Source organism: Electrophorus electricus, chromosome 13 (genome assembly GCF_041902795.1).
Source record: "Electrophorus electricus isolate QZ-2024a chromosome 13, ASM4190279v1, whole genome shotgun sequence".
Classification (NCBI taxonomy): domain Eukaryota; kingdom Metazoa; phylum Chordata; class Actinopteri; order Gymnotiformes; family Gymnotidae; genus Electrophorus; species Electrophorus electricus.
This window is the reverse complement of record NC_137509.1, coordinates 26,489,183-26,517,035: the sequence shown is the minus strand read 5'-3', so window position 1 is coordinate 26,517,035 and position 27,853 is coordinate 26,489,183. Positions and strand designations below refer to the sequence as shown.

The 27,853-nt window shown below is 35.3% G+C and overlaps 29 pseudogenes; all 29 read right to left on the bottom strand.

Moving 5' to 3' along the window:
- Positions 1 to 380: 380 nt before the first annotated feature.
- LOC145643588 (5S ribosomal RNA) lies at positions 381 to 499 on the bottom strand (annotated as a pseudogene).
- A 792-nt stretch (positions 500 to 1,291) lies between these two features.
- LOC145644786 (5S ribosomal RNA) lies at positions 1,292 to 1,410 on the bottom strand (annotated as a pseudogene).
- Positions 1,411 to 2,202: 792 nt separating this feature from the next.
- On the bottom strand, positions 2,203 to 2,321 carry LOC145651043 (5S ribosomal RNA; annotated as a pseudogene).
- Positions 2,322 to 3,113: 792 nt separating this feature from the next.
- LOC145644785 (5S ribosomal RNA) lies at positions 3,114 to 3,232 on the bottom strand (annotated as a pseudogene).
- Positions 3,233 to 4,024: 792 nt separating this feature from the next.
- On the bottom strand, positions 4,025 to 4,143 carry LOC145643752 (5S ribosomal RNA; annotated as a pseudogene).
- A 792-nt stretch (positions 4,144 to 4,935) lies between these two features.
- Positions 4,936 to 5,054, bottom strand: LOC145651041 (5S ribosomal RNA; annotated as a pseudogene).
- A 792-nt stretch (positions 5,055 to 5,846) lies between these two features.
- Positions 5,847 to 5,965, bottom strand: LOC145651040 (5S ribosomal RNA; annotated as a pseudogene).
- A 793-nt stretch (positions 5,966 to 6,758) lies between these two features.
- On the bottom strand, positions 6,759 to 6,877 carry LOC145644335 (5S ribosomal RNA; annotated as a pseudogene).
- Positions 6,878 to 7,669: 792 nt separating this feature from the next.
- LOC145651039 (5S ribosomal RNA) lies at positions 7,670 to 7,788 on the bottom strand (annotated as a pseudogene).
- A 792-nt stretch (positions 7,789 to 8,580) lies between these two features.
- Positions 8,581 to 8,699, bottom strand: LOC145651038 (5S ribosomal RNA; annotated as a pseudogene).
- Positions 8,700 to 9,714: 1,015 nt separating this feature from the next.
- LOC145651037 (5S ribosomal RNA) lies at positions 9,715 to 9,833 on the bottom strand (annotated as a pseudogene).
- A 792-nt stretch (positions 9,834 to 10,625) lies between these two features.
- On the bottom strand, positions 10,626 to 10,744 carry LOC145651035 (5S ribosomal RNA; annotated as a pseudogene).
- Positions 10,745 to 11,537: 793 nt separating this feature from the next.
- On the bottom strand, positions 11,538 to 11,656 carry LOC145651034 (5S ribosomal RNA; annotated as a pseudogene).
- A 1,014-nt stretch (positions 11,657 to 12,670) lies between these two features.
- Positions 12,671 to 12,789, bottom strand: LOC145651033 (5S ribosomal RNA; annotated as a pseudogene).
- Positions 12,790 to 13,582: 793 nt separating this feature from the next.
- Positions 13,583 to 13,701, bottom strand: LOC145644334 (5S ribosomal RNA; annotated as a pseudogene).
- A 792-nt stretch (positions 13,702 to 14,493) lies between these two features.
- On the bottom strand, positions 14,494 to 14,612 carry LOC145651032 (5S ribosomal RNA; annotated as a pseudogene).
- Positions 14,613 to 15,404: 792 nt separating this feature from the next.
- Positions 15,405 to 15,523, bottom strand: LOC145651031 (5S ribosomal RNA; annotated as a pseudogene).
- A 1,015-nt stretch (positions 15,524 to 16,538) lies between these two features.
- Positions 16,539 to 16,657, bottom strand: LOC145651030 (5S ribosomal RNA; annotated as a pseudogene).
- A 1,015-nt stretch (positions 16,658 to 17,672) lies between these two features.
- On the bottom strand, positions 17,673 to 17,791 carry LOC145651029 (5S ribosomal RNA; annotated as a pseudogene).
- A 792-nt stretch (positions 17,792 to 18,583) lies between these two features.
- LOC145651028 (5S ribosomal RNA) lies at positions 18,584 to 18,702 on the bottom strand (annotated as a pseudogene).
- Positions 18,703 to 19,494: 792 nt separating this feature from the next.
- LOC145644784 (5S ribosomal RNA) lies at positions 19,495 to 19,613 on the bottom strand (annotated as a pseudogene).
- Positions 19,614 to 20,405: 792 nt separating this feature from the next.
- LOC145651027 (5S ribosomal RNA) lies at positions 20,406 to 20,524 on the bottom strand (annotated as a pseudogene).
- A 793-nt stretch (positions 20,525 to 21,317) lies between these two features.
- LOC145651026 (5S ribosomal RNA) lies at positions 21,318 to 21,436 on the bottom strand (annotated as a pseudogene).
- A 1,015-nt stretch (positions 21,437 to 22,451) lies between these two features.
- Positions 22,452 to 22,570, bottom strand: LOC145651024 (5S ribosomal RNA; annotated as a pseudogene).
- Positions 22,571 to 23,362: 792 nt separating this feature from the next.
- Positions 23,363 to 23,481, bottom strand: LOC145651023 (5S ribosomal RNA; annotated as a pseudogene).
- A 792-nt stretch (positions 23,482 to 24,273) lies between these two features.
- Positions 24,274 to 24,392, bottom strand: LOC145644783 (5S ribosomal RNA; annotated as a pseudogene).
- A 792-nt stretch (positions 24,393 to 25,184) lies between these two features.
- Positions 25,185 to 25,303, bottom strand: LOC145651022 (5S ribosomal RNA; annotated as a pseudogene).
- Positions 25,304 to 26,096: 793 nt separating this feature from the next.
- LOC145651021 (5S ribosomal RNA) lies at positions 26,097 to 26,215 on the bottom strand (annotated as a pseudogene).
- Positions 26,216 to 27,007: 792 nt separating this feature from the next.
- On the bottom strand, positions 27,008 to 27,126 carry LOC145651020 (5S ribosomal RNA; annotated as a pseudogene).
- Positions 27,127 to 27,853: the final 727 nt, after the last annotated feature.

Below are 27,853 nucleotides of genomic sequence, written 5' to 3'. Positions count from 1 at the left end.
ACTTACAAGCATGTCAGTTGCATATTAAATTAAAGTGATGCAAGAAAAACTTACAGCATCTGCTATTCCCAGGTGCTAACAGATAGGTTTTTTTAATTAATCACTGCACTTCACATCCTAGCATGTCATCTTGAAAGTAAATTAAAGTGATGCAAGAGAAGCTTACAGCATCTCATAGTCCAAGGTGCTAAAAGATAGTTTTTTGATGAATCACTGCACTTCACATTCAGGCATGTGAGTTGGAGAGTAAATGAAAGTGATGCAAAAAAAACTTACAGCATCTGCTATTCCCAGGTGCTAACAGATAGGTTTTTTTATTAATCACTGCACTTCACATTTGAGCATGTCAGCTTGAAAGTAAATTAAAGTGATGCAAGAGAAGCTTACAGCACCTGGTATTCCTAGATAGGGTCCCACCTCAGTACTATTCAGGCACAAACTTGCTTAGCTTCCAAGTTCAGATGAGATTGGAAGTTCTGAAGCTGGTATGGCCGTAAACCTTACACACTTACTCAAATTGCCTAATCATAGAAAATATGATCAAAGACAAATCTGACATTTTTTTTTATTAATCCCTGCACTTGACATTCTAGAATGTTGTCTTGAAGTAAATTAAAATGATGCAATATAAGCTTACAACATCTGGTATTCGGAGGCACTAACAGACAGTTTTTTTATTAATCACTGCACTTCACATTCAAGCATGTTAGTTGGAGAGTAAATTAAAGTGATGCAATAAATACTTACAGCATCTGCTATTCCCAGGTGCTAACAGATAGTTTGATTTAATTATTCACTGCACTTCAAATTTGAGCTTGATAGCTTGAACATAAATTTAAGGGATGCAATAAAATCTTACAGCACCTGCTATTCCCTGGTACTAATAGATTTCTATTTAATCTGTACACTTCACTTACAAGCATGTCAGTTGCATATTAAATTAAAGTGATGCAAGAAACACTTACAGCATCTGCTATTCCCAGGTGCTAACAGATAGGTTTTTTTAATTAATCACTGCACTTCACATCCTAGCATGTCATCTTGAAAGTAAATTAAAGTGATGCAAGAGAAGCTTACAGCATCTCATAGTCCAAGGTGCTAAAAGATAGTATTTTGATGAATCACTGCACTTCACATTCAGGCATGTGAGTTGGAGAGTAAATGAAAGTGATGCAAAAAAAACTTACAGCATCTGCTATTCCCAGGTGCTAACAGATAGGTTTTTTTATTAATCACTGCACTTCACATTTGAGCATGTCAGCTTGAAAGTAAATTAAAGTGATGCAAGAAAAGCTTACAGCACCTGGTATCCCTAGATAGGGTCCCACCTCAGTACTATTCAGGCACAAACTTGCTTAGCTTCCAAGTTCAGATGAGATTGGACGTTCTGAAGCTGGTATGGCCGTAAACGTTAAACACTTACTCAAATTGCCTAATCATAGAAAATATGATCAAAGACCAATCTGACATTTTTTTTAATTAATCCCTGCACTTGACATTCTAGAATGTTGTCTTGAAGTAAATTAAAATGATGCAATATAAGCTTACAACATCTGGTATTCAGAGGCACTAACAGACAGTTTTTTTATTAATCACTGCACTTCACATTCAAGCATGTTAGTTGGAGAGTAAATTAAAGTGATGCAATAAATACTTACAGCATCTGCTATTCCCAGGTGCTAACAGATAGTTTGATTTAATTATTCACTGCACTTCAAATTTGAGCTTGATAGCTTGAACATAAATTTAAGGGATGCAATAAAATCTTACAGCACCTGCTATTCCCTGGTACTAATAGATTTCTATTTAATCTGTACACTTCACTTACAAGCATGTCAGTTGCATATTAAATTAAAGTGATGCAAGAAAAACTTACAGCATCTGCTATTCCCAGGTGCTAACAGATAGGTTTTTTTAATTAATCACTGCACTTCACATCCTAGCATTTCATCTTGAAAGTAAATTAAAGTGATGCAAGAGAAGCTTACAGCATCTCATAGTCCAAGGTGCTAAAAGATAGTTTTTTGATGAATCACTGCACTTCACATTCAGGCATGTGAGTTGGAGACTAAATGAAAGTGATGCAAAAAAAACTTACAGCATCTGCTATTCCCAGGTGCTAACAGATAGGTTTTTTTATTAATCACTGCACTTCACATTTGAGCATGTCAGCTTGAAAGTAAATTAAAGTGATGCAAGAAAAGCTTACAGCACCTGGTATTCCTAGATAGGGTCCCACCTCAGTACTATTCAGGCACAAACTTGCTTAGCTTCCAAGTTCAGATGAGATTGGACGTTCTGAAGCTGGTATGGCCGTAAACCTTAAACACTTACTCAAATTGCCTAATCATAGAAAATATGATCAAAGACCAATCTGACATTTTTTTAAATTAATCCCTGCACTTGACATTCTAGAATGTTGTCTTGAAGTAAATTAAAATGATGCAATATAAGCTTACAACATCTGGTATTATGAGGCACTAACAGACAGTTTTTTTATTAATCACTGCACTTCACATTCAAGCATGTTAGTTGGAGAGTAAATTAAAGTGATGCAATAAATACTTACAGCATCTGCTATTCCCAGGTGCTAACAGATAGTTTGATTTAATTATTCACTGCACTTCAAATTTGAGCTTGATAGCTTGAACATAAATTTAAGGGATGCAATAAAATCTTACAGCACCTGCTATTCCCTGGTACTAAAATATTTCTATTTAATCTGTACACTTCACATACAAGCATGTCAGTTGCATATTAAATTAAAGTGATGCAAGAAAAACTTACAGCATCTGCTATTCCCAGGTGCTAACAGATAGGTTTTTTTAATTAATCACTGCACTTCACATCCTAGCATGTCATCTTGAAAGTAAATTAATGTGATGCAAGAGAAGCTTACAGCAGCTCGTAGTCCAAGGTGCTAAAAGATAGTTTTTTGATGAATCACTGCAATTCACATTCAGGCATGTGAGTTGGAGAGTAAATGAAAGTGATGCAAAAAAAACTTACAGCATCTGCTATTCCCAGGTGCTAACAGATAGGTTTTTTTATTAATCACTGCACTTCACATTTGAGCATGTCAGCTTGAAAGTAAATTAAAGTGATGCAAGAAAAGCTTACAGCACCTGGTATCCCTAGATAGGGTCCCACCTCAGTACTATTCAGGCACAAACTTGCTTAGCTTCCAAGTTCAGATGAGATTGGACGTTCTGAAGCTGGTATGGCCGTAAACGTTAAACACTTACTCAAATTGCCTAATCATAGAAAATATGATCAAAGACCAATCTGACATTTTTTTTTATTAATCCCTGCACTTGACATTCTAGAATGTTGTCTTGAAGTAAATTAAAATGATGCAATATAAGCTTACAATATCTGGTATTCGGAGGCACTAACAGACAGTTTTTTTATTAATCACTGCACTTCACATTCAAGCATGTTAGTTGGAGAGTAAATTAAAGTGATGCAATAAATACTTACAGCATCTGCTATTCCCAGGTGCTAACAGATAGTTTGATTTAATTATTCACTGCACTTCAAATTTGAGCTTGATAGCTTGAACATAAATTTAAGGGATGCAATAAAATCTTACAGCACCTGCTATTCCCTGGTACTAAAATATTTCTATTTAATCTGTACACTTCACATACAAGCATGTCAGTTGCATATTAAATTAAAGTGATGCAAGAAAAACTTACAGCATCTGCTATTCCCAGGTGCTAACAGATAGGTTTTTTTAATTAATCACTGCACTTCACATCCTAGCATGTCATCTTGAAAGTAAATTAAAGTGATGCAAGAGAAGCTTACAGCATCTCATAGTCCAAGGTGCTAAAAGATAGTTTTTTGATGAATCACTGCACTTCACATTCAGGCATGGGAGTTGGAGAGTAAATGAAAGTGATGCAAAAAAAACTTACAGCATCTGCTATTCCCAGGTGCTAACAGATAGGTTTTTTTATTAATCACTGCACTTCACATTTGAGCATGTCAGCTTGAAAGTAAATTAAAGTGATGCAAGAAAAGCTTACAGCACCTGGTATTCCTAGATAGGGTCCCACCTCAGTACTATTCAGGCACAAACTTACTTAGCTTCCAAGTTCAGATGAGATTGGACGTTCTGAAGCTGGTATGGCCGTAAACCTTAAACACTTACTCAAATTGCCTAATCATAGAAAATATGATCAAAGACCAATCTGACATTTTTTTTAATTAATCCCTGCACTTGACATTCTAGAATGTTGTCTTGAAGAAAATTAAAATGATGCAATATAAACTTACAACATCTGGTATTCGGAGGCACTAACAGACAGTTTTTTTATTAATCACTGCACTTCACATTCAAGCATGTTAGTTGGAGAGTAAATTAAAGTGATGCAATAAATACTTACAGCATCTGCTATTCCCAGGTGCTAACAGATAGTTTGATTTAATTATTCACTGCACTTCAAATTTGAGCTTGATAGCTTGAACATAAATTTAAGGGATGCAATAAAATCTTACAGCACCTGCTATTCCCTGGTACTAATAGATTTCTATTTAATCTGTACACTTCACTTACAAGCATGTCAGTTGCATAATAAATTAAAGTGATGCAAGAAAAACTTACAGCATCTGCTATTCCCAGGTGCTAACAGATAGTTTTTTTTAATTAATCACTGCACTTCACATCCTAGCATTTCATCTTGAAAGTAAATTAAAGTGATGCAAGAGAAGCTTACAGCATCTCATAGTCCAAGGTGCTAAAAGATAGTTTTTTGATGAATCACTGCAATTCACATTCAGGCATGTGAGTTGGAGAGTAAATGAAAGTGATGCAAAAAAAACTTACAGCATCTGCTATTCCCAGGTGCTAACAGATAGGTTTTTTTATTAATCACTGCACTTCACATTTGAGCATGTCAGCTTGAAAGTAAATTAAAGTGATGCAAGAGAAGCTTACAGCACCTGGTATTCCTAGATAGGGTCCCACCTCAGTACTATTCAGGCACAAACTTGCTTAGCTTCCAAGTTCAGATGAGATTGGACGTTCTGAAGCTGGTATGGCCGTAAACGTTAAACACTTACTCAAATTGCCTAATCATAGAAAATATGATCAAAGACCAATCTGACATTTTTTTTAATTAATCCCTGCACTTGACATTCTAGAATGTTGTCTTGAAGTAAATTAAAATGATGCAATATAAGCTTACAACATCTGGTATTCAGAGGCACTAACAGACAGTTTTTTTATTAATCACTGCACTTCACATTCAAGCATGTTAGTTGGAGAGTAAATTAAAGTGATGCAATAAATACTTACAGCATCTGCTATTCCCAGGTGCTAACAGATAGTTTGATTTAATTATTCACTGCACTTCAAATTTGAGCTTGATAGCTTGAACATAAATTTAAGGGATGCAATAAAATCTTACAGCACCTGCTATTCCCTGGTACTAATAGATTTCTATTTAATCTGTACACTTCACTTACAAGCATGTCAGTTGCATATTAAATTAAAGTGATGCAAGAAAAACTTACAGCATCTGCTATTCCCAGGTGCTAACAGATAGGTTTTTTTAATTAATCACTGCACTTCACATCCTAGCATTTCATCTTGAAAGTAAATTAAAGTGATGCAAGAGAAGCTTACAGCATCTCATAGTCCAAGGTGCTAAAAGATAGTTTTTTGATGAATCACTGCACTTCACATTCAGGCATGTGAGTTGGAGACTAAATGAAAGTGATGCAAAAAAAACTTACAGCATCTGCTATTCCCAGGTGCTAACAGATAGGTTTTTTTATTAATCACTGCACTTCACATTTGAGCATGTCAGCTTGAAAGTAAATTAAAGTGATGCAAGAAAAGCTTACAGCACCTGGTATTCCTAGATAGGGTCCCACCTCAGTACTATTCAGGCACAAACTTGCTTAGCTTCCAAGTTCAGATGAGATTGGACGTTCTGAAGCTGGTATGGCCGTAAACCTTAAACACTTACTCAAATTGCCTAATCATAGAAAATATGATCAAAGACCAATCTGACATTTTTTTAAATTAATCCCTGCACTTGACATTCTAGAATGTTGTCTTGAAGTAAATTAAAATGATGCAATATAAGCTTACAACATCTGGTATTATGAGGCACTAACAGACAGTTTTTTTATTAATCACTGCACTTCACATTCAAGCATGTTAGTTGGAGAGTAAATTAAAGTGATGCAATAAATACTTACAGCATCTGCTATTCCCAGGTGCTAACAGATAGTTTGATTTAATTATTCACTGCACTTCAAATTTGAGCTTGATAGCTTGAACATAAATTTAAGGGATGCAATAAAATCTTACAGCACCTGCTATTCCCTGGTACTAATAGATTTCTATTTAATCTGTACACTTCACTTACAAGCATGTCAGTTGCATATTAAATTAAAGTGATGCAAGAAACACTTACAGCATCTGCTATTCCCAGGTGCTAACAGATAGTTTTTTTTAATTAATCACTGCACTTCACATCCTAGCATGTCATCTTGAAAGTAAATTAATGTGATGCAAGAGAAGCTTACAGCAGCTCGTAGTCCAAGGTGCTAAAAGATAGTTTTTTGATGAATCACTGCAATTCACATTCAGGCATGTGAGTTGGAGAGTAAATGAAAGTGATGCAAAAAAAACTTACAGCATCTGCTATTCCCAGGTGCTAACAGATAGGTTTTTTTTATTAATCACTGCACTTCACATTTGAGCATGTCAGCTTGAAAGTAAATTAAAGTGATGCAAGAGAAGCTTACAGCACCTAGTATTCCTAGATAGGGTCCCACCTCAGTACTATTCAGGCACAAACTTGCTTAGCTTCCAAGTTCAGATGAGATTGGACGTTCTGAAGCTGGTATGGCCGTAAACGTTAAACACTTACTCAAATTGCCTAATCATAGAAAATATGATCAAAGACCAATCTGACATTTTTTTTTATTAATCCCTGCACTTGACATTCTAGAATGTTGTCTTGAAGTAAATTAAAATGATGCAATATAAGCTTACAATATCTGGTATTCGGAGGCACTAACAGACAGTTTTTTTATTAATCACTGCACTTCACATTCAAGCATGTTAGTTGGAGAGTAAATTAAAGTGATGCAATAAATACTTACAGCATCTGCTATTCCCAGGTGCTAACAGATAGTTTGATTTAATTATTCACTGCACTTCAAATTTGAGCTTGATAGCTTGAACATAAATTTAAGGGATGCAATAAAATCTTACAGCACCTGCTATTCCCTGGTACTAAAATATTTCTATTTAATCTGTACACTTCACATACAAGCATGTCAGTTGCATATTAAATTAAAGTGATGCAAGAAAAACTTACAGCATCTGCTATTCCCAGGTGCTAACAGATAGGTTTTTTTAATTAATCACTGCACTTCACATCCTAGCATGTCATCTTGAAAGTAAATTAAAGTGATGCAAGAGAAGCTTACAGCATCTCATAGTCCAAGGTGCTAAAAGATAGTTTTTTGATGAATCACTGCACTTCACATTCAGGCATGGGAGTTGGAGAGTAAATGAAAGTGATGCAAAAAAAACTTACAGCATCTGCTATTCCCAGGTGCTAACAGATAGGTTTTTTTATTAATCACTGCACTTCACATTTGAGCATGTCAGCTTGAAAGTAAATTAAAGTGATGCAAGAAAAGCTTACAGCACCTGGTATTCCTAGATAGGGTCCCACCTCAGTACTATTCAGGCACAAACTTGCTTAGCTTCCAAGTTCAGATGAGATTGGACGTTCTGAAGCTGGTATGGCCGTAAACGTTAAACACTTACTCAAATTGCCTAATCATAGAAAATATGATCAAAGACCAATCTGACATTTTTTTTAATTAATCCCTGCACTTGACATTCTAGAATGTTGTCTTGAAGAAAATTAAAATGATGCAATATAAACTTACAACATCTGGTATTCGGAGGCACTAACAGACAGTTTTTTTATTAATCACTGCACTTCACATTCAAGCATGTTAGTTGGAGAGTAAATTAAAGTGATGCAATAAATACTTACAGCATCTGCTATTCCCAGGTGCTAACAGATAGTTTGATTTAATTATTCACTGCACTTCAAATTTGAGCTTGATAACTTGAACATAAATTTAAGGGATGCAATAAAATCTTACAGCACCTGCTATTCCCTGGTACTAATAGATTTCTATTTAATCTGTACACTTCACTTACAAGCATGTCAGTTGCATATTAAATTAAAGTGATGCAAGAAAAACTTACAGCATCTGCTATTCCCAGGTGCTAACAGATAGTTTTTTTTAATTAATCACTGCACTTCACATCCTAGCATTTCATCTTGAAAGTAAATTAAAGTGATGCAAGAGAAGCTTACAGCATCTCATAGTCCAAGGTGCTAAAAGATAGTTTTTTGATGAATCACTGCAATTCACATTCAGGCATGTGAGTTGGAGAGTAAATGAAAGTGATGCAAAAAAAACTTACAGCATCTGCTATTCCCAGGTGCTAACAGATAGGTTTTTTTATTAATCACTGCACTTCACATTTGAGCATGTCAGCTTGAAAGTAAATTAAAGTGATGCAAGAGAAGCTTACAGCACCTGGTATTCCTAGATAGGGTCCCACCTCAGTACTATTCAGGCACAAACTTGCTTAGCTTCCAAGTTCAGATGAGATTGGACGTTCTGAAGCTGGTATGGCCGTAAACCTTAAACACTTACTCAAATTGCCTAATCATAGAAAATATGATCAAAGACCAATCTGACATTTTTTTAAATTAATCCCTGCACTTGACATTCTAGAATGTTGTCTTGAAGTAAATTAAAATGATGCAATATAAGCTTACAACATCTGGTATTATGAGGCACTAACAGACAGTTTTTTTATTAATCACTGCACTTCACATTCAAGCATGTTAGTTGGAGAGTAAATTAAAGTGATGCAATAAATACTTACAGCATCTGCTATTCCCAGGTGCTAACAGATAGTTTGATTTAATTATTCACTGCACTTCAAATTTGAGCTTGATAGCTTGAACATAAATTTAAGGGATGCAATAAAATCTTACAGCACCTGCTATTCCCTGGTACTAATAGATTTCTATTTAATCTGTACACTTCACTTACAAGCATGTCAGTTGCATATTAAATTAAAGTGATGCAAGAAACACTTACAGCATCTGCTATTCCCAGGTGCTAACAGATAGGTTTTTTTAATTAATCACTGCACTTCACATCCTAGCATGTCATCTTGAAAGTAAATTAAAGTGATGCAAGAGAAGCTTACAGCATCTCATAGTCCAAGGTGCTAAAAGATAGTATTTTGATGAATCACTGCACTTCACATTCAGGCATGTGAGTTGGAGAGTAAATGAAAGTGATGCAAAAAAAACTTACAGCATCTGCTATTCCCAGGTGCTAACAGATAGGTTTTTTTAATTAATCACTGCATTTCACATCCTAGCATGTCATCTTGAAAGTAAATTAATGTGATGCAAGAAAAGCTTACAGCAGCTCGTAGTCCAAGGTGCTAAAAGATAGTTTTTTGATGAATCACTGCAATTCACATTCAGGCATGTGAGTTGGAGAGTAAATGAAAGTGATGCAAAAAAAACTTACAGCATCTGCTATTCCCAGGTGCTAACAGATAGGTTTTTTTTATTAATCACTGCACTTCACATTTGAGCATGTCAGCTTGAAAGTAAATTAAAGTGATGCAAGAGAAGCTTACAGCACCTGGTATTCCTAGATAGGGTCCCACCTCAGTACTATTCAGGCACAAACTTGCTTAGCTTCCAAGTTCAGATGAGATTGGACGTTCTGAAGCTGGTATGGCCGTAAACCTTAAACACTTACTCAAATTGCCTAATCATAGAAAATATGATCAAAGACCAATCTGACATTTTTTTTAATTAATCCCTGCACTTGACATTCTAGAATGTTGTCTTGAAGAAAATTAAAATGATGCAATATAAACTTACAACATCTGGTATTCGGAGGCACTAACAGACAGTTTTTTTATTAATCACTGCACTTCACATTCAAGCATGTTAGTTGGAGAGTAAATTAAAGTGATGCAATAAATACTTACAGCATCTGCTATTCCCAGGTGCTAACAGATAGTTTGATTTAATTATTCACTGCACTTCAAATTTGAGCTTGATAGCTTGAACATAAATTTAAGGGATGCAATAAAATCTTACAGCACCTGCTATTCCCTGGTACTAATAGATTTCTATTTAATCTGTACACTTCACTTACAAGCATGTCAGTTGCATATTAAATTAAAGTGATGCAAGAAAAACTTACAGCATCTGCTATTCCCAGGTGCTAACAGATAGGTTTTTTTAATTAATCACTGCACTTCACATCCTAGCATTTCATCTTGAAAGTAAATTAAAGTGATGCAAGAGAAGCTTACAGCATCTCATAGTCCAAGGTGCTAAAAGATAGTTTTTTGATGAATCACTGCACTTCACATTCAGGCATGTGAGTTGGAGACTAAATGAAAGTGATGCAAAAAAAACTTACAGCATCTGCTATTCCCAGGTGCTAACAGATAGGTTTTTTTATTAATCACTGCACTTCACATTTGAGCATGTCAGCTTGAAAGTAAATTAAAGTGATGCAAGAAAAGCTTACAGCACCTGGTATTCCTAGATAGGGTCCCACCTCAGTACTATTCAGGCACAAACTTGCTTAGCTTCCAAGTTCAGATGAGATTGGACGTTCTGAAGCTGGTATGGCCGTAAACCTTAAACACTTACTCAAATTGCCTAATCATAGAAAATATGATCAAAGACCAATCTGACATTTTTTTAAATTAATCCCTGCACTTGACATTCTAGAATGTTGTCTTGAAGTAAATTAAAATGATGCAATATAAGCTTACAACATCTGGTATTATGAGGCACTAACAGACAGTTTTTTTATTAATCACTGCACTTCACATTCAAGCATGTTAGTTGGAGAGTAAATTAAAGTGATGCAATAAATACTTACAGCATCTGCTATTCCCAGGTGCTAACAGATAGTTTGATTTAATTATTCACTGCACTTCAAATTTGAGCTTGATAGCTTGAACATAAATTTAAGGGATGCAATAAAATCTTACAGCACCTGCTATTCCCTGGTACTAATAGATTTCTATTTAATCTGTACACTTCACTTACAAGCATGTCAGTTGCATATTAAATTAAAGTGATGCAAGAAACACTTACAGCATCTGCTATTCCCAGGTGCTAACAGATAGTTTTTTTTAATTAATCACTGCACTTCACATCCTAGCATGTCATCTTGAAAGTAAATTAATGTGATGCAAGAGAAGCTTACAGCAGCTCGTAGTCCAAGGTGCTAAAAGATAGTTTTTTGATGAATCACTGCAATTCACATTCAGGCATGTGAGTTGGAGAGTAAATGAAAGTGATGCAAAAAAAACTTACAGCATCTGCTATTCCCAGGTGCTAACAGATAGGTTTTTTTTATTAATCACTGCACTTCACATTTGAGCATGTCAGCTTGAAAGTAAATTAAAGTGACGCAAGAGAAGCTTACAGCACCTGGTATTCCTAGATAGGGTCCCACCTCAGTACTATTCAGGCACAAACTTGCTTAGCTTCCAAGTTCAGATGAGATTGGACGTTCTGAAGCTGGTATGGCCGTAAACCTTAAACACTTACTCAAATTGCCTAATCATAGAAAATATGATCAAAGACCAATCTGACATTTTTTTTAATTAATCCCTGCACTTGACATTCTAGAATGTTGTCTTGAAGAAAATTAAAATGATGCAATATAAACTTACAACATCTGGTATTCGGAGGCACTAACAGACAGTTTTTTTATTAATCACTGCACTTCACATTCAAGCATGTTAGTTGGAGAGTAAATTAAAGTGATGCAATAAATACTTACAGCATCTGCTATTCCCAGGTGCTAACAGATAGTTTGATTTAATTATTCACTGCACTTCAAATTTGAGCTTGATAGCTTGAACATAAATTTAAGGGATGCAATAAAATCTTACAGCACCTGCTATTCCCTGGTACTAATAGATTTCTATTTAATCTGTACACTTCACTTACAAGCATGTCAGTTGCATATTAAATTAAAGTGATGCAAGAAAAACTTACAGCATCTGCTATTCCCAGGTGCTAACAGATAGTTTTTTTTAATTAATCACTGCACTTCACATCCTAGCATGTCATCTTGAAAGTAAATTAATGTGATGCAAGAGAAGCTTACAGCAGCTCGTAGTCCAAGGTGCTAAAAGATAGTTTTTTGATGAATCACTGCAATTCACATTCAGGCATGTGAGTTGGAGAGTAAATGAAAGTGATGCAAAAAAAACTTACAGCATCTGCTATTCCCAGGTGCTAACAGATAGGTTTTTTTAATTAATCACTGCACTTCACATCCTAGCATGTCATCTTGAAAGTAAATTAAAGTGATGCAAGAGAAGCTTACAGCATCTCATAGTCCAAGGTGCTAAAAGATAGTTTTTTGATGAATCACTGCACTTCACATTCAGGCATGGGAGTTGGAGAGTAAATGAAAGTGATGCAAAAAAAACTTACAGCATCTGCTATTCCCAGGTGCTAACAGATAGGTTTTTTTATTAATCACTGCACTTCACATTTGAGCATGTCAGCTTGAAAGTAAATTAAAGTGATGCAAGAAAAGCTTACAGCACCTGGTATTCCTAGATAGGGTCCCACCTCAGTACTATTCAGGCACAAACTTGCTTAGCTTCCAAGTTCAGATGAGATTGGACGTTCTGAAGCTGGTATGGCCGTAAACGTTAAACACTTACTCAAATTGCCTAATCATAGAAAATATGATCAAAGACCAATCTGACATTTTTTTTAATTAATCCCTGCACTTGACATTCTAGAATGTTGTCTTGAAGAAAATTAAAATGATGCAATATAAACTTACAACATCTGGTATTCGGAGGCACTAACAGACAGTTTTTTTATTAATCACTGCACTTCACATTCAAGCATGTTAGTTGGAGAGTAAATTAAAGTGATGCAATAAATACTTACAGCATCTGCTATTCCCAGGTGCTAACAGATAGTTTGATTTAATTATTCACTGCACTTCAAATTTGAGCTTGATAGCTTGAACATAAATTTAAGGGATGCAATAAAATCTTACAGCACCTGCTATTCCCTGGTACTAATAGATTTCTATTTAATCTGTACACTTCACTTACAAGCATGTCAGTTGCATATTAAATTAAAGTGATGCAAGAAAAACTTACAGCATCTGCTATTCCCAGGTGCTAACAGATAGTTTTTTTTAATTAATCACTGCACTTCACATCCTAGCATGTCATCTTGAAAGTAAATTAATGTGATGCAAGAGAAGCTTACAGCAGCTCGTAGTCCAAGGTGCTAAAAGATAGTTTTTTGATGAATCACTGCAATTCACATTCAGGCATGTGAGTTGGAGAGTAAATGAAAGTGATGCAAAAAAAACTTACAGCATCTGCTATTCCCAGGTGCTAACAGATAGGTTTTTTTTATTAATCACTGCACTTCACATTTGAGCATGTCAGCTTGAAAGTAAATTAAAGTGATGCAAGAGAAGCTTACAGCACCTAGTATTCCTAGATAGGGTCCCACCTCAGTACTATTCAGGCACAAACTTGCTTAGCTTCCAAGTTCAGATGAGATTGGACGTTCTGAAGCTGGTATGGCCGTAAACGTTAAACACTTACTCAAATTGCCTAATCATAGAAAATATGATCAAAGACCAATCTGACATTTTTTTTTATTAATCCCTGCACTTGACATTCTAGAATGTTGTCTTGAAGTAAATTAAAATGATGCAATATAAGCTTACAATATCTGGTATTCGGAGGCACTAACAGACAGTTTTTTTATTAATCACTGCACTTCACATTCAAGCATGTTAGTTGGAGAGTAAATTAAAGTGATGCAATAAATACTTACAGCATCTGCTATTCCCAGGTGCTAACAGATAGTTTGATTTAATTATTCACTGCACTTCAAATTTGAGCTTGATAGCTTGAACATAAATTTAAGGGATGCAATAAAATCTTACAGCACCTGCTATTCCCTGGTACTAAAATATTTCTATTTAATCTGTACACTTCACATACAAGCATGTCAGTTGCATATTAAATTAAAGTGATGCAAGAAAAACTTACAGCATCTGCTATTCCCAGGTGCTAACAGATAGGTTTTTTTAATTAATCACTGCACTTCACATCCTAGCATGTCATCTTGAAAGTAAATTAAAGTGATGCAAGAGAAGCTTACAGCATCTCATAGTCCAAGGTGCTAAAAGATAGTTTTTTGATGAATCACTGCACTTCACATTCAGGCATGGGAGTTGGAGAGTAAATGAAAGTGATGCAAAAAAAACTTACAGCATCTGCTATTCCCAGGTGCTAACAGATAGGTTTTTTTATTAATCACTGCACTTCACATTTGAGCATGTCAGCTTGAAAGTAAATTAAAGTGATGCAAGAAAAGCTTACAGCACCTGGTATTCCTAGATAGGGTCCCACCTCAGTACTATTCAGGCACAAACTTGCTTAGCTTCCAAGTTCAGATGAGATTGGACGTTCTGAAGCTGGTATGGCCGTAAACGTTAAACACTTACTCAAATTGCCTAATCATAGAAAATATGATCAAAGACCAATCTGACATTTTTTTTAATTAATCCCTGCACTTGACATTCTAGAATGTTGTCTTGAAGAAAATTAAAATGATGCAATATAAACTTACAACATCTGGTATTCGGAGGCACTAACAGACAGTTTTTTTATTAATCACTGCACTTCACATTCAAGCATGTTAGTTGGAGAGTAAATTAAAGTGATGCAATAAATACTTACAGCATCTGCTATTCCCAGGTGCTAACAGATAGTTTGATTTAATTATTCACTGCACTTCAAATTTGAGCTTGATAACTTGAACATAAATTTAAGGGATGCAATAAAATCTTACAGCACCTGCTATTCCCTGGTACTAATAGATTTCTATTTAATCTGTACACTTCACTTACAAGCATGTCAGTTGCATATTAAATTAAAGTGATGCAAGAAAAACTTACAGCATCTGCTATTCCCAGGTGCTAACAGATAGTTTTTTTTAATTAATCACTGCACTTCACATCCTAGCATTTCATCTTGAAAGTAAATTAAAGTGATGCAAGAGAAGCTTACAGCATCTCATAGTCCAAGGTGCTAAAAGATAGTTTTTTGATGAATCACTGCAATTCACATTCAGGCATGTGAGTTGGAGAGTAAATGAAAGTGATGCAAAAAAAACTTACAGCATCTGCTATTCCCAGGTGCTAACAGATAGGTTTTTTTATTAATCACTGCACTTCACATTTGAGCATGTCAGCTTGAAAGTAAATTAAAGTGATGCAAGAGAAGCTTACAGCACCTGGTATTCCTAGATAGGGTCCCACCTCAGTACTATTCAGGCACAAACTTGCTTAGCTTCCAAGTTCAGATGAGATTGGACGTTCTGAAGCTGGTATGGCCGTAAACCTTAAACACTTACTCAAATTGCCTAATCATAGAAAATATGATCAAAGACCAATCTGACATTTTTTTAAATTAATCCCTGCACTTGACATTCTAGAATGTTGTCTTGAAGTAAATTAAAATGATGCAATATAAGCTTACAACATCTGGTATTATGAGGCACTAACAGACAGTTTTTTTATTAATCACTGCACTTCACATTCAAGCATGTTAGTTGGAGAGTAAATTAAAGTGATGCAATAAATACTTACAGCATCTGCTATTCCCAGGTGCTAACAGATAGTTTGATTTAATTATTCACTGCACTTCAAATTTGAGCTTGATAGCTTGAACATAAATTTAAGGGATGCAATAAAATCTTACAGCACCTGCTATTCCCTGGTACTAATAGATTTCTATTTAATCTGTACACTTCACTTACAAGCATGTCAGTTGCATATTAAATTAAAGTGATGCAAGAAACACTTACAGCATCTGCTATTCCCAGGTGCTAACAGATAGGTTTTTTTAATTAATCACTGCACTTCACATCCTAGCATGTCATCTTGAAAGTAAATTAAAGTGATGCAAGAGAAGCTTACAGCATCTCATAGTCCAAGGTGCTAAAAGATAGTATTTTGATGAATCACTGCACTTCACATTCAGGCATGTGAGTTGGAGAGTAAATGAAAGTGATGCAAAAAAAACTTACAGCATCTGCTATTCCCAGGTGCTAACAGATAGGTTTTTTTAATTAATCACTGCATTTCACATCCTAGCATGTCATCTTGAAAGTAAATTAATGTGATGCAAGAGAAGCTTACAGCAGCTCGTAGTCCAAGGTGCTAAAAGATAGTTTTTTGATGAATCACTGCAATTCACATTCAGGCATGTGAGTTGGAGAGTAAATGAAAGTGATGCAAAAAAAACTTACAGCATCTGCTATTCCCAGGTGCTAACAGATAGGTTTTTTTTATTAATCACTGCACTTCACATTTGAGCATGTCAGCTTGAAAGTAAATTAAAGTGATGCAAGAGAAGCTTACAGCACCTGGTATTCCTAGATAGGGTCCCACCTCAGTACTATTCAGGCACAAACTTGCTTAGCTTCCAAGTTCAGATGAGATTGGACGTTCTGAAGCTGGTATGGCCGTAAACCTTAAACACTTACTCAAATTGCCTAATCATAGAAAATATGATCAAAGACCAATCTGACATTTTTTTTAATTAATCCCTGCACTTGACATTCTAGAATGTTGTCTTGAAGAAAATTAAAATGATGCAATATAAACTTACAACATCTGGTATTCGGAGGCACTAACAGACAGTTTTTTTATTAATCACTGCACTTCACATTCAAGCATGTTAGTTGGAGAGTAAATTAAAGTGATGCAATAAATACTTACAGCATCTGCTATTCCCAGGTGCTAACAGATAGTTTGATTTAATTATTCACTGCACTTCAAATTTGAGCTTGATAGCTTGAACATAAATTTAAGGGATGCAATAAAATCTTACAGCACCTGCTATTCCCTGGTACTAATAGATTTCTATTTAATCTGTACACTTCACTTACAAGCATGTCAGTTGCATATTAAATTAAAGTGATGCAAGAAAAACTTACAGCATCTGCTATTCCCAGGTGCTAACAGATAGTTTTTTTTAATTAATCACTGCACTTCACATCCTAGCATGTCATCTTGAAAGTAAATTAATGTGATGCAAGAGAAGCTTACAGCAGCTCGTAGTCCAAGGTGCTAAAAGATAGTTTTTTGATGAATCACTGCAATTCACATTCAGGCATGTGAGTTGGAGAGTAAATGAAAGTGATGCAAAAAAAACTTACAGCATCTGCTATTCCCAGGTGCTAACAGATAGTTTTTTTTTAATTAATCACTGCACTTCACATCCTAGCATGTCATCTTGAAAGTAAATTAATGTGATGCAAGAGAAGCTTACAGCAGCTCGTAGTCCAAGGTGCTAAAAGATAGTTTTTTGATGAATCACTGCAATTCACATTCAGGCATGTGAGTTGGAGAGTAAATGAAAGTGATGCAAAAAAAACTTACAGCATCTGCTATTCCCAGGTGCTAACAGATAGGTTTTTTTATTAATCACTGCACTTCACATTTGAGCATGTCAGCTTGAAAGTAAATTAAAGTGATGCAAGAAAAGCTTACAGCACCTGGTATTCCTAGATAGGGTCCCACCTCAGTACTATTCAGGCACAAACTTGCTTAGCTTCCAAGTTCAGATGAGATTGGACGTTCTGAAGCTGGTATGGCCGTAAACCTTAAACACTTACTCAAATTGCCTAATCATAGAAAATATGATCAAAGACCAATCTGACATTTTTTTAAATTAATCCCTGCACTTGACATTCTAGAATGTTGTCTTGAAGTAAATTAAAATGATGCAATATAAGCTTACAACATCTGGTATTCGGAGGCACTAACAGACAGTTTTTTTATTAATCACTGCACTTCACATTCAAGCATGTTAGTTGGAGAGTAAATTAAAGTGATGCAATAAATACTTACAGCATCTGCTATTCCCAGGTGCTAACAGATAGTTTGATTTAATTATTCACTGCACTTCAAATTTGAGCTTGATAGCTTGAACATAAATTTAAGGGATGCAATAAAATCTTACAGCACCTGCTATTCCCTGGTACTAAAATATTTCTATTTAATCTGTACACTTCACATACAAGCATGTCAGTTGCATATTAAATTAAAGTGATGCAAGAAAAACTTACAGCATCTGCTATTCCCAGGTGCTAACAGATAGGTTTTTTTAATTAATCACTGCACTTCACATCCTAGCATGTCATCTTGAAAGTAAATTAAAGTGATGCAAGAGAAGCTTACAGCATCTCATAGTCCAAGGTGCTAAAAGATAGTATTTTGATGAATCACTGCACTTCACATTCAGGCATGTGAGTTGGAGAGTAAATGAAAGTGATGCAAAAAAAACTTACAGCATCTGCTATTCCCAGGTGCTAACAGATAGGTTTTTTTATTAATCACTGCACTTCACATTTGAGCATGTCAGCTTGAAAGTAAATTAAAGTGATGCAAGAAAAGCTTACAGCACCTGGTATTCCTAGATAGGGTCCCACCTCAGTACTATTCAGGCACAAACTTGCTTAGCTTCCAAGTTCAGATGAGATTGGACGTTCTGAAGCTGGTATGGCCGTAAACCTTAAACACTTACTCAAATTGCCTAATCATAGAAAATATGATCAAAGACCAATCTGACATTTTTTTAAATTAATCCCTGCACTTGACATTCTAGAATGTTGTCTTGAAGTAAATTAAAATGATGCAATATAAGCTTACAACATCTGGTATTATGAGGCACTAACAGACAGTTTTTTTATTAATCACTGCACTTCACATTCAAGCATGTTAGTTGGAGAGTAAATTAAAGTGATGCAATAAATACTTACAGCATCTGCTATTCCCAGGTGCTAACAGATAGTTTGATTTAATTATTCACTGCACTTCAAATTTGAGCTTGATAGCTTGAACATAAATTTAAGGGATGCAATAAAATCTTACAGCACCTGCTATTCCCTGGTACTAATAGATTTCTATTTAATCTGTACACTTCACTTACAAGCATGTCAGTTGCATATTAAATTAAAGTGATGCAAGAAACACTTACAGCATCTGCTATTCCCAGGTGCTAACAGATAGGTTTTTTTAATTAATCACTGCACTTCACATCCTAGCATGTCATCTTGAAAGTAAATTAAAGTGATGCAAGAGAAGCTTACAGCATCTCATAGTCCAAGGTGCTAAAAGATAGTATTTTGATGAATCACTGCACTTCACATTCAGGCATGTGAGTTGGAGAGTAAATGAAAGTGATGCAAAAAAAACTTACAGCATCTGCTATTCCCAGGTGCTAACAGATAGGTTTTTTTATTAATCACTGCACTTCACATTTGAGCATGTCAGCTTGAAAGTAAATTAAAGTGATGCAAGAAAAGCTTACAGCACCTGGTATCCCTAGATAGGGTCCCACCTCAGTACTATTCAGGCACAAACTTGCTTAGCTTCCAAGTTCAGATGAGATTGGACGTTCTGAAGCTGGTATGGCCGTAAACGTTAAACACTTACTCAAATTGCCTAATCATAGAAAATATGATCAAAGACCAATCTGACATTTTTTTTAATTAATCCCTGCACTTGACATTCTAGAATGTTGTCTTGAAGTAAATTAAAATGATGCAATATAAGCTTACAACATCTGGTATTCAGAGGCACTAACAGACAGTTTTTTTATTAATCACTGCACTTCACATTCAAGCATGTTAGTTGGAGAGTAAATTAAAGTGATGCAATAAATACTTACAGCATCTGCTATTCCCAGGTGCTAACAGATAGTTTGATTTAATTATTCACTGCACTTCAAATTTGAGCTTGATAGCTTGAACATAAATTTAAGGGATGCAATAAAATCTTACAGCACCTGCTATTCCCTGGTACTAATAGATTTCTATTTAATCTGTACACTTCACTTACAAGCATGTCAGTTGCATATTAAATTAAAGTGATGCAAGAAAAACTTACAGCATCTGCTATTCCCAGGTGCTAACAGATAGGTTTTTTTAATTAATCACTGCACTTCACATCCTAGCATTTCATCTTGAAAGTAAATTAAAGTGATGCAAGAGAAGCTTACAGCATCTCATAGTCCAAGGTGCTAAAAGATAGTTTTTTGATGAATCACTGCACTTCACATTCAGGCATGTGAGTTGGAGACTAAATGAAAGTGATGCAAAAAAAACTTACAGCATCTGCTATTCCCAGGTGCTAACAGATAGGTTTTTTTATTAATCACTGCACTTCACATTTGAGCATGTCAGCTTGAAAGTAAATTAAAGTGATGCAAGAAAAGCTTACAGCACCTGGTATTCCTAGATAGGGTCCCACCTCAGTACTATTCAGGCACAAACTTGCTTAGCTTCCAAGTTCAGATGAGATTGGACGTTCTGAAGCTGGTATGGCCGTAAACCTTAAACACTTACTCAAATTGCCTAATCATAGAAAATATGATCAAAGACCAATCTGACATTTTTTTAAATTAATCCCTGCACTTGACATTCTAGAATGTTGTCTTGAAGTAAATTAAAATGATGCAATATAAGCTTACAACATCTGGTATTATGAGGCACTAACAGACAGTTTTTTTATTAATCACTGCACTTCACATTCAAGCATGTTAGTTGGAGAGTAAATTAAAGTGATGCAATAAATACTTACAGCATCTGCTATTCCCAGGTGCTAACAGATAGTTTGATTTAATTATTCACTGCACTTCAAATTTGAGCTTGATAGCTTGAACATAAATTTAAGGGATGCAATAAAATCTTACAGCACCTGCTATTCCCTGGTACTAATAGATTTCTATTTAATCTGTACACTTCACTTACAAGCATGTCAGTTGCATATTAAATTAAAGTGATGCAAGAAACACTTACAGCATCTGCTATTCCCAGGTGCTAACAGATAGTTTTTTTTAATTAATCACTGCACTTCACATCCTAGCATGTCATCTTGAAAGTAAATTAATGTGATGCAAGAGAAGCTTACAGCAGCTCGTAGTCCAAGGTGCTAAAAGATAGTTTTTTGATGAATCACTGCAATTCACATTCAGGCATGTGAGTTGGAGAGTAAATGAAAGTGATGCAAAAAAAACTTACAGCATCTGCTATTCCCAGGTGCTAACAGATAGGTTTTTTTTATTAATCACTGCACTTCACATTTGAGCATGTCAGCTTGAAAGTAAATTAAAGTGACGCAAGAGAAGCTTACAGCACCTGGTATTCCTAGATAGGGTCCCACCTCAGTACTATTCAGGCACAAACTTGCTTAGCTTCCAAGTTCAGATGAGATTGGACGTTCTGAAGCTGGTATGGCCGTAAACGTTAAACACTTACTCAAATTGCCTAATCATAGAAAATATGATCAAAGACCAATCTGACATTTTTTTTTATTAATCCCTGCACTTGACATTCTAGAATGTTGTCTTGAAGTAAATTAAAATGATGCAATATAAGCTTACAATATCTGGTATTCGGAGGCACTAACAGACAGTTTTTTTATTAATCACTGCACTTCACATTCAAGCATGTTAGTTGGAGAGTAAATTAAAGTGATGCAATAAATACTTACAGCATCTGCTATTCCCAGGTGCTAACAGATAGTTTGATTTAATTATTCACTGCACTTCAAATTTGAGCTTGATAGCTTGAACATAAATTTAAGGGATGCAATAAAATCTTACAGCACCTGCTATTCCCTGGTACTAAAATATTTCTATTTAATCTGTACACTTCACATACAAGCATGTCAGTTGCATATTAAATTAAAGTGATGCAAGAAAAACTTACAGCATCTGCTATTCCCAGGTGCTAACAGATAGGTTTTTTTAATTAATCACTGCACTTCACATCCTAGCATGTCATCTTGAAAGTAAATTAAAGTGATGCAAGAGAAGCTTACAGCATCTCATAGTCCAAGGTGCTAAAAGATAGTTTTTTGATGAATCACTGCACTTCACATTCAGGCATGGGAGTTGGAGAGTAAATGAAAGTGATGCAAAAAAAACTTACAGCATCTGCTATTCCCAGGTGCTAACAGATAGTTTTTTTTTAATTAATCACTGCACTTCACATCCTAGCATGTCATCTTGAAAGTAAATTAATGTGATGCAAGAGAAGCTTACAGCAGCTCGTAGTCCAAGGTGCTAAAAGATAGTTTTTTGATGAATCACTGCAATTCACATTCAGGCATGTGAGTTGGAGAGTAAATGAAAGTGATGCAAAAAAAACTTACAGCATCTGCTATTCCCAGGTGCTAACAGATAGGTTTTTTTATTAATCACTGCACTTCACATTTGAGCATGTCAGCTTGAAAGTAAATTAAAGTGATGCAAGAAAAGCTTACAGCACCTGGTATTCCTAGATAGGGTCCCACCTCAGTACTATTCAGGCACAAACTTGCTTAGCTTCCAAGTTCAGATGAGATTGGACGTTCTGAAGCTGGTATGGCCGTAAACCTTAAACACTTACTCAAATTGCCTAATCATAGAAAATATGATCAAAGACCAATCTGACATTTTTTTAAATTAATCCCTGCACTTGACATTCTAGAATGTTGTCTTGAAGTAAATTAAAATGATGCAATATAAGCTTACAACATCTGGTATTCGGAGGCACTAACAGACAGTTTTTTTATTAATCACTGCACTTCACATTCAAGCATGTTAGTTGGAGAGTAAATTAAAGTGATGCAATAAATACTTACAGCATCTGCTATTCCCAGGTGCTAACAGATAGTTTGATTTAATTATTCACTGCACTTCAAATTTGAGCTTGATAGCTTGAACATAAATTTAAGGGATGCAATAAAATCTTACAGCACCTGCTATTCCCTGGTACTAAAATATTTCTATTTAATCTGTACACTTCACATACAAGCATGTCAGTTGCATATTAAATTAAAGTGATGCAAGAAAAACTTACAGCATCTGCTATTCCCAGGTGCTAACAGATAGGTTTTTTTAATTAATCACTGCACTTCACATCCTAGCATGTCATCTTGAAAGTAAATTAAAGTGATGCAAGAGAAGCTTACAGCATCTCATAGTCCAAGGTGCTAAAAGATAGTATTTTGATGAATCACTGCACTTCACATTCAGGCATGTGAGTTGGAGAGTAAATGAAAGTGATGCAAAAAAAACTTACAGCATCTGCTATTCCCAGGTGCTAACAGATAGGTTTTTTTATTAATCACTGCACTTCACATTTGAGCATGTCAGCTTGAAAGTAAATTAAAGTGATGCAAGAAAAGCTTACAGCACCTGGTATTCCTAGATAGGGTCCCACCTCAGTACTATTCAGGCACAAACTTGCTTAGCTTCCAAGTTCAGATGAGATTGGACGTTCTGAAGCTGGTATGGCCGTAAACCTTAAACACTTACTCAAATTGCCTAATCATAGAAAATATGATCAAAGACCAATCTGACATTTTTTTAAATTAATCCCTGCACTTGACATTCTAGAATGTTGTCTTGAAGTAAATTAAAATGATGCAATATAAGCTTACAACATCTGGTATTATGAGGCACTAACAGACAGTTTTTTTATTAATCACTGCACTTCACATTCAAGCATGTTAGTTGGAGAGTAAATTAAAGTGATGCAATAAATACTTACAGCATCTGCTATTCCCAGGTGCTAACAGATAGTTTGATTTAATTATTCACTGCACTTCAAATTTGAGCTTGATAGCTTGAACATAAATTTAAGGGATGCAATAAAATCTTACAGCACCTGCTATTCCCTGGTACTAATAGATTTCTATTTAATCTGTACACTTCACTTACAAGCATGTCAGTTGCATATTAAATTAAAGTGATGCAAGAAACACTTACAGCATCTGCTATTCCCAGGTGCTAACAGATAGGTTTTTTTAATTAATCACTGCACTTCACATCCTAGCATGTCATCTTGAAAGTAAATTAAAGTGATGCAAGAGAAGCTTACAGCATCTCATAGTCCAAGGTGCTAAAAGATAGTATTTTGATGAATCACTGCACTTCACATTCAGGCATGTGAGTTGGAGAGTAAATGAAAGTGATGCAAAAAAAACTTACAGCATCTGCTATTCCCAGGTGCTAACAGATAGGTTTTTTTATTAATCACTGCACTTCACATTTGAGCATGTCAGCTTGAAAGTAAATTAAAGTGATGCAAGAAAAGCTTACAGCACCTGGTATCCCTAGATAGGGTCCCACCTCAGTACTATTCAGGCACAAACTTGCTTAGCTTCCAAGTTCAGATGAGATTGGACGTTCTGAAGCTGGTATGGCCGTAAACATTAAACACTTACTCAAATTGCCTAATCATAGAAAATATGATCAAAGACCAATCTGACATTTTTTTTAATTAATCCCTGCACTTGACATTCTAGAATGTTGTCTTGAAGTAAATTAAAATGATGCAATATAAGCTTACAACATCTGGTATTCAGAGGCACTAACAGACAGTTTTTTTATTAATCACTGCACTTCACATTCAAGCATGTTAGTTGGAGAGTAAATTAAAGTGATGCAATAAATACTTACAGCATCTGCTATTCCCAGGTGCTAACAGATAGTTTGATTTAATTATTCACTGCACTTCAAATTTGAGCTTGATAGCTTGAACATAAATTTAAGGGATGCAATAAAATCTTACAGCACCTGCTATTCCCTGGTACTAATAGATTTCTATTTAATCTGTACACTTCACTTACAAGCATGTCAGTTGCATATTAAATTAAAGTGATGCAAGAAAAACTTACAGCATCTGCTATTCCCAGGTGCTAACAGATAGGTTTTTTTAATTAATCACTGCACTTCACATCCTAGCATTTCATCTTGAAAGTAAATTAAAGTGATGCAAGAGAAGCTTACAGCATCTCATAGTCCAAGGTGCTAAAAGATAGTTTTTTGATGAATCACTGCACTTCACATTCAGGCATGTGAGTTGGAGACTAAATGAAAGTGATGCAAAAAAAACTTACAGCATCTGCTATTCCCAGGTGCTAACAGATAGGTTTTTTTATTAATCACTGCACTTCACATTTGAGCATGTCAGCTTGAAAGTAAATTAAAGTGATGCAAGAAAAGCTTACAGCACCTGGTATTCCTAGATAGGGTCCCACCTCAGTACTATTCAGGCACAAACTTGCTTAGCTTCCAAGTTCAGATGAGATTGGACGTTCTGAAGCTGGTATGGCCGTAAACCTTAAACACTTACTCAAATTGCCTAATCATAGAAAATATGATCAAAGACCAATCTGACATTTTTTTAAATTAATCCCTGCACTTGACATTCTAGAATGTTGTCTTGAAGTAAATTAAAATGATGCAATATAAGCTTACAACATCTGGTATTATGAGGCACTAACAGACAGTTTTTTTATTAATCACTGCACTTCACATTCAAGCATGTTAGTTGGAGAGTAAATTAAAGTGATGCAATAAATACTTACAGCATCTGCTATTCCCAGGTGCTAACAGATAGTTTGATTTAATTATTCACTGCACTTCAAATTTGAGCTTGATAGCTTGAACATAAATTTAAGGGATGCAATAAAATCTTACAGCACCTGCTATTCCCTGGTACTAATAGATTTCTATTTAATCTGTACACTTCACTTACAAGCATGTCAGTTGCATATTAAATTAAAGTGATGCAAGAAACACTTACAGCATCTGCTATTCCCAGGTGCTAACAGATAGTTTTTTTTAATTAATCACTGCACTTCACATCCTAGCATGTCATCTTGAAAGTAAATTAATGTGATGCAAGAGAAGCTTACAGCAGCTCGTAGTCCAAGGTGCTAAAAGATAGTTTTTTGATGAATCACTGCAATTCACATTCAGGCATGTGAGTTGGAGAGTAAATGAAAGTGATGCAAAAAAAACTTACAGCATCTGCTATTCCCAGGTGCTAACAGATAGGTTTTTTTTATTAATCACTGCACTTCACATTTGAGCATGTCAGCTTGAAAGTAAATTAAAGTGACGCAAGAGAAGCTTACAGCACCTGGTATTCCTAGATAGGGTCCCACCTCAGTACTATTCAGGCACAAACTTGCTTAGCTTCCAAGTTCAGATGAGATTGGACGTTCTGAAGCTGGTATGGCCGTAAACGTTAAACACTTACTCAAATTGCCTAATCATAGAAAATATGATCAAAGACCAATCTGACATTTTTTTTTATTAATCCCTGCACTTGACATTCTAGAATGTTGTCTTGAAGTAAATTAAAATGATGCAATATAAGCTTACAATATCTGGTATTCGGAGGCACTAACAGACAGTTTTTTTATTAATCACTGCACTTCACATTCAAGCATGTTAGTTGGAGAGTAAATTAAAGTGATGCAATAAATACTTACAGCATCTGCTATTCCCAGGTGCTAACAGATAGTTTGATTTAATTATTCACTGCACTTCAAATTTGAGCTTGATAGCTTGAACATAAATTTAAGGGATGCAATAAAATCTTACAGCACCTGCTATTCCCTGGTACTAAAATATTTCTATTTAATCTGTACACTTCACATACAAGCATGTCAGTTGCATATTAAATTAAAGTGATGCAAGAAAAACTTACAGCATCTGCTATTCCCAGGTGCTAACAGATAGGTTTTTTTAATTAATCACTGCACTTCACATCCTAGCATGTCATCTTGAAAGTAAATTAAAGTGATGCAAGAGAAGCTTACAGCATCTCATAGTCCAAGGTGCTAAAAGATAGTTTTTTGATGAATCACTGCACTTCACATTCAGGCATGGGAGTTGGAGAGTAAATGAAAGTGATGCAAAAAAAACTTACAGCATCTGCTATTCCCAGGTGCTAACAGATAGGTTTTTTTATTAATCACTGCACTTCACATTTGAGCATGTCAGCTTGAAAGTAAATTAAAGTGATGCAAGAAAAGCTTACAGCACCTGGTATTCCTAGATAGGGTCCCACCTCAGTACTATTCAGGCACAAACTTGCTTAGCTTCCAAGTTCAGATGAGATTGGACGTTCTGAAGCTGGTATGGCCGTAAACCTTAAACACTTACTCAAATTGCCTAATCATAGAAAATATGATCAAAGACCAATCTGACATTTTTTTTAATTAATCCCTGCACTTGACATTCTAGAATGTTGTCTTGAAGAAAATTAAAATGATGCAATATAAACTTACAACATCTGGTATTCGGAGGCACTAACAGACAGTTTTTTTATTAATCACTGCACTTCACATTCAAGCATGTTAGTTGGAGAGTAAATTAAAGTGATGCAATAAATACTTACAGCATCTGCTATTCCCAGGTGCTAACAGATAGTTTGATTTAATTATTCACTGCACTTCAAATTTGAGCTTGATAGCTTGAACATAAATTTAAGGGATGCAATAAAATCTTACAGCACCTGCTATTCCCTGGTACTAATAGATTTCTATTTAATCTGTACACTTCACTTACAAGCATGTCAGTTGCATATTAAATTAAAGTGATGCAAGAAACACTTACAGCATCTGCTATTCCCAGGTGCTAACAGATAGTTTTTTTTAATTAATCACTGCACTTCACATCCTAGCATGTCATCTTGAAAGTAAATTAATGTGATGCAAGAGAAGCTTACAGCAGCTCGTAGTCCAAGGTGCTAAAAGATAGTTTTTTGATGAATCACTGCAATTCACATTCAGGCATGTGAGTTGGAGAGTAAATGAAAGTGATGCAAAAAAAACTTACAGCATCTGCTATTCCCAGGTGCTAACAGATAGGTTTTTT